Below are 5,413 nucleotides of genomic sequence, written 5' to 3'. Positions count from 1 at the left end.
TTTCTTTCTTTCTTTCTTTCTTTCTTTCTTTCTTTCTTTTTTTGAGAAAAGGAAGTTAGTTTAAAAATAAAGCAAACCTCTTGTTGGCATAAGGCTAAGTGGAGATTGTTCAAATAAAACTGTTAAATGAGCAGTGAGACCTGAGGCATGTATCCGACTGCCTCTCGAATATTAAGTCGGTCAAGTTCCCCACGTAGGCATGCTGCCCTCTTCCAAGACCTTCCACGATTATAAATGCAGATTTTAAAAAAATTGTTTAGTGTCTCTTGCCTCTTGTAAGTACCATTCATTTCTTCTTTGTCTCTAGACCAGCTGTCCAATGGAACTTTCCTTAATGGTGGAAATGTCCTGTCTGCCCTATCCAATATGGTGGCCACCAACCACACATGGCCACTGAACACTGGAAAAGTGGCTGGTACCAACTGAGGGACTGACTTTAAAACTATATTTTAAATAATTTAAATGCAAGCAGCCACATGTGGTTAGTGCTACCACATTGGACAGCGAGGCGCGAGATGGAGTCGGATGTATTTCTTTCTACTGAACTTTTGGAAATCTGGTTTCCTCCATTTGGGGTACATCTTTGTTAGTTCACTGTCTCGCACTTGGTTCAAGCTTTCCACACCACCCACCAATTCTTCCTGATGTGTCCTCAGAACCAAATCAAGGAGAACATTTACAGTAATGTTCACATGGGGAAAATTTGAGCACAGACTGAATTCCGATAATATTAAGAAATTCAAAGAGGGAATTTGGGGGGCTGAAGCCAAGAGCTCTTAACACTGTGACCAAATATTGAAATTCTTTATAGGATGTAATGGTCACTCAATAGTGCTGTGGTTTCCTGAGGAGATATGAGATAAAAAAGAAAAAGAAAAAGAAAGAGAGAAATTACTAAAATTGCATACTGGAGTCTTTACAGATAAAATAAAGTGCTGTCTGCAATTTGCTTTAGATAATGGAGTAGGGAGCAGACAGAGGAAACAAGATTGCTTGCTAATTGTTGAAGCCGTGTGATGGGTTCCTGAGCTTGCCTTGGATTAGTCTCTCTATTCTACATGTGTGTACTTTTTTTAATTAAAAAAAAAAATTAAGATTGGGGGTTGGAGTAACTAGGTGATAGGCATTAAGGAGGGCACTTGATGTAACGAGCACTGGGTGTTATAAGCAACTGATCAATCACTGAATCTACCCCTGAAACTAGTAACACACTGTATGTTAACTAACTTGAATTTAAATAATTTTTTAAATTAAGAGTTTTAAACAAAATAGGAAAAATCTTGTCTTATGAAATCAAGTAGAAGGGGAAAAAGAGGGGCACCTAGCTGGCTCAGTCAGTGGAACATATGACTCTTGATCTCAGGAACATGAGTTTGGGCCCCAAGTTGGCTGTGGAGCCTACTAAAAAACAAACTAACAAACTAAAAAACTATTTTAAAAAAAGAAGAAGAAGAAAAAGCAAACCACAAGGGGTATTCTGGGGGTGCTCAATTGGTTAAGCATCTGCCCAGTGTCCTGGGATCGAGTCCCACATCGGGCTCCCCGCTTGGTGAGGAGGCTGCTTCTTCCTCTCCCTCTGCCCCTCCCCCTGCTCATGCTCCCTCTCTCGCTCTCTGTCTCTCTCTCAAATAAAGAAATAAAATCTTTTTTAAAAAAGCCATAAAATGATAAGCATACAATAAAATGAGGAATTTACATAAATGGAAGGAAATGCATAACATAATGTAGTGGTTAGGAGCCAGATGGCTGAGTTCAAATCCTGGCTAGAATACCAACCTGGTTTCGGGAATTTATTTGAGCTTTGCTCAACCTCTGTTGCCTTATCTGTGGAATGAGGCTCAGGCTGGAATGTACTTCTTAAAATTGTGGTGGAGATTAAAAGAGTCTATTTACAAAATATTTGGCCAGCATCTGGCAGACAAGTCCCATCACTTGTATCTGGGAAATTGATGTATGAATGGCTGCTGTTGTACCCACCACCTTATCAAATTTTCAACAAAAGGGATGTCTTCCTTTCATATTCAAGGAGGAAAATGAAAAAATTAAAAAAATTTAAGAGAACAGGGGCATCTGGGTGGCTCAGTTGGTTAAGTGCCTGCCTTTGGGTCAGGTCATAATCTCAGGGTCCTGGGGTCGAGGCCCACGTTGGGCTCCCTGCTCAGTGAGGAGTCTGCTTCTCCCTCTGCCTCTGCCCCTCCCCCTCCTATGCATGCTCTCTCTCAAATAAATAAATAAAATTTATTTTTTAAAGATTTAAAAGAATAGTTCCTTCCAACTCCTATGTTCTGAGAAACTGTTAGCAAAGTAAGTTGATAATTTATCAGATGTTCTAAGCTTTAGCAAAAGAATTCCAGCTTATGTCTGGGTGAGTGGAATTCCCCGTGAAAACCCTGTTTTGTGACCTTTGTGATATGTGTTAGGAAAGCATCCTCTGTAAGCTTCCTCTGGCCTGGGGGGGTGGCTGGGTGTGGAGTGGGGTCTTGTGTCTGTGGTTCTCCTTGTCAGCCCTGACCCCAAAATGCTCCAACTGATGGACATATCTTCTTTGCAGGAGATGCTACACACTTTTCTCTTTCTATCAGGCTTGCATCTTTTAAAAAAAAAAAACATTTTATTTATTTTAGGAGAGAGACAGCATGTAAGGGAGGGGCAGAGGGACAGGGAGAGAGAAAATCTCAAGTGGACTCCACACTTGGAGCCCATTGTAGGGCTTGATCCCATGACCCTGAGATCATGAACTGAACTGAAACCCAGAATCAGACATTCAACCAACTGCACCACCCAGACACCCTAGGTTTGGGTCTTTTAAGTAACATACAGCCTTCCACTGGCACAGCTTTGTTATGAATCGCCTCCAAGTGACAGTAATGCTTATGATATTATATTTTGCTTCTTTCAGGAACATGAAAATCTTGCCTTATCCATTCTCTAAACCCTTTGCATTGGGAGATAGGGATATAAGGCCATAAAGTCCAGCCTTCTCTATTTTTGCCCAAGAATAATGACACTGTCTCTTTTGGACCGTTTTACAAAGGCTGTCTTCCACTTTCTCTTCAACCATCAGTGGTAGTAAGTCAACTGAAACTACAGTAAACCAGAGGGGGAGAGGGGAATATTGACATGCATAATTGAAAAGTCCAAGGGTAGGACTTCAGGTCCTACCTGGCTTCAGGTATGACTAACTCTAGCTACTGTGATGTTTTCAGGAGTTTCTCTCTCTCTGTCATCAGGCTCACCTTTCTGCTATGTGCAGCTTCATTCTTGGTCTCGTTAAACAAGGTGGCATTCAGCAGCTCGAAACAGACAATTGACCATCTTAGCTGCTTGACTAGAAAAAGAAAGCGTACCTCTTTCCCAATTATTTAAGCAAATTGCCAGCAACAACTCTCATTGGTCCAGATAGTGTCATGTCGTTGAGATTTTGGTAGACATTTTTTTGGTGCCAAAGGATGAGATCGACCCTCTTTGGCCACATAGTCTATGAGTTGAGGATAGATGGTCTCTCCCCAAAGATAAAGAAGCTCTTGAAGGAAGATGGCAAATGGATGCTAAGCAGACAGAAACAACAGCTTTCCAATCTGTGTCCCATAACAATCTTTTCTTCAGTGCCCTTTGATAGCATTGAGAAATCTGCCAAGCACATTCTTCCCTATCTTTGTGGCACCCTGTCCTTTGCCAGTAGCCTCATATTCCACTGTGTTGGCCTCTTGCCAGGAAAAGAAAATCCTCTTCAACACCATCAACATCGCCAGCTATTCACTCCCAATATCCCTTCCTCTCTCTTCCAAAGTCACAGGCATCCACTGAATGAAAAGATGGAACACCAAGACACCTGGGTGGCTCAGAGGTTGAGGGTCTGCCTTTGGCTCAGGTTATGGTCCTGGGGTCCTGGGATCGAGTCCTGCATCAGGTCTTCTGCAGGGAGCCTGCTTCTCCCTCTGCCTGTGTCTCTGCCTCTCTCTGGATCTCTCATTAATAAGTGGATGAAATCTTTAAAAAGAAGAGAAGAGAAAAGGAAAGGAAAGAAAAGATGAAACACTATTTGTATCCCCAACCCTTCAGAGTCCGTCTCAGAGCTGTAAAACTTCCAGAGACATAGTTCAGACTTCTTTTAACCACACCATTTATCTACACATGGATCAGAAGAAGCAGGTAATGGCTGGAGATCCTGTACAAATATCCCATCACATCCTCTATTTGCGCTCCAGAAACACATGTCCCTCCAGCGTGCCGCACTTGGTCTCAGAAGGGAATATCTCCTTATTCTAAGAATACACAAGTGTCTGCCCCCTCCACTCAGCCATGCCTGCTTTTCTCAATATGCTGGCATGATGCTGAGGACATGCCAGATATTCAATGATGTATACCCTGCTTCCATTCTTGCCCTACCCAACTATTGTCAAAACACCCAAAACGAGAGGTGCCTGAGTGGCTCAGTTGGTTTAGCATCTGACTCTTGGCTTCAGTTCAGGTCATGATCTCAGGGTGGTAAGATCAAGCCCTGCATCGAGCTCTATGATCAGCAGGGAGTCTGCTGGAGATTCTTTCCCTTTGCCCCCTCCTCACACGCACACTCTTTCTCAAATAAATAAATAAATCTTAAAAAACAAAAATCAACACACCAAACAAACAAAAAAACTCACTAAGTTAAAGATGGAATCAGGAAAGAGGCACAGGAACTTAACTCGTATTTTTCAAGCTAGGTGGTAGGGTATGTAAGTGCTTATTGTATTCCTAGCTAGTCTTCTGAAATATTTCATAAGTTAAATAAACTTTAAAATTTGCAGGGTGCGAGTCAAGCTGACACACCAAAAAGCTAATCCCATCACGTCACTCCCCGCTTGGCTCTCCAAAGCCCACAAGATGACAACAGCTCCTTACCTGGCACACGAGTTCCTTTCTTATTAAAGCTTGAATGTTTGTGTCCCCACCCCCCCTCAAAAAAAATTTTATGTTGAACTCTGATGAGAATTGTTTTTTTAAAAAGATTTTATTTATTTATTTGTTTGTTTGTTTGTTTGTTTATTTATTTATTTATTTATTTATTTATTTATGAGAGACACAGAGAGAGGCAGAGACACAGGCAGAGGGAGAAGCAGGCTCCCCACAGGGAGTCCAATGTGGGGCTCAATCCCAGGACCCCAGGATCAGACCCTGAGTTGAAGGCAGATGCTCAACTACTGAGCCACCCTGTCATTCCACTCTGATCAGAGTTAAATTAGGTCATACAAGTGGATCCTGTGTGATGGCATTAGTGTCCCTATGAGAAGAGGAAGGGAACCTAAGCTCTCTTCTCCTGCCGTGCAAGGACACAGTGAGAAGGTAGCTTTGATTATAGCATCCCACCCCCACCCCACTGCCAGCCATAGCTTCAGATATCTTGAACCACCCCTAGTTCCCTGAATGGGCCATA

The 5,413-nt window shown here is 42.3% G+C and overlaps 1 non-coding gene across 1 annotated transcript; it reads left to right on the top strand.

The window, feature by feature from the left end:
- The first annotated feature begins 733 nt into the window (after nt 1–733).
- On the top strand, nt 734–860 carry LOC112925029 (small nucleolar RNA SNORA25). The gene has a single exon (XR_003236005.2). It is a non-coding gene; the product is annotated as a small nucleolar RNA SNORA25 (small nucleolar RNA).
- The last annotated feature ends 4,553 nt before the right edge of the window (nt 861–5,413 follow it).

Source organism: Vulpes vulpes, chromosome 12 (genome assembly GCF_048418805.1).
Source record: "Vulpes vulpes isolate BD-2025 chromosome 12, VulVul3, whole genome shotgun sequence".
Taxonomy (NCBI): Eukaryota; Metazoa; Chordata; class Mammalia; order Carnivora; family Canidae; genus Vulpes; species Vulpes vulpes.
This window is presented reverse-complemented; position numbering and strand designations above follow the sequence as displayed.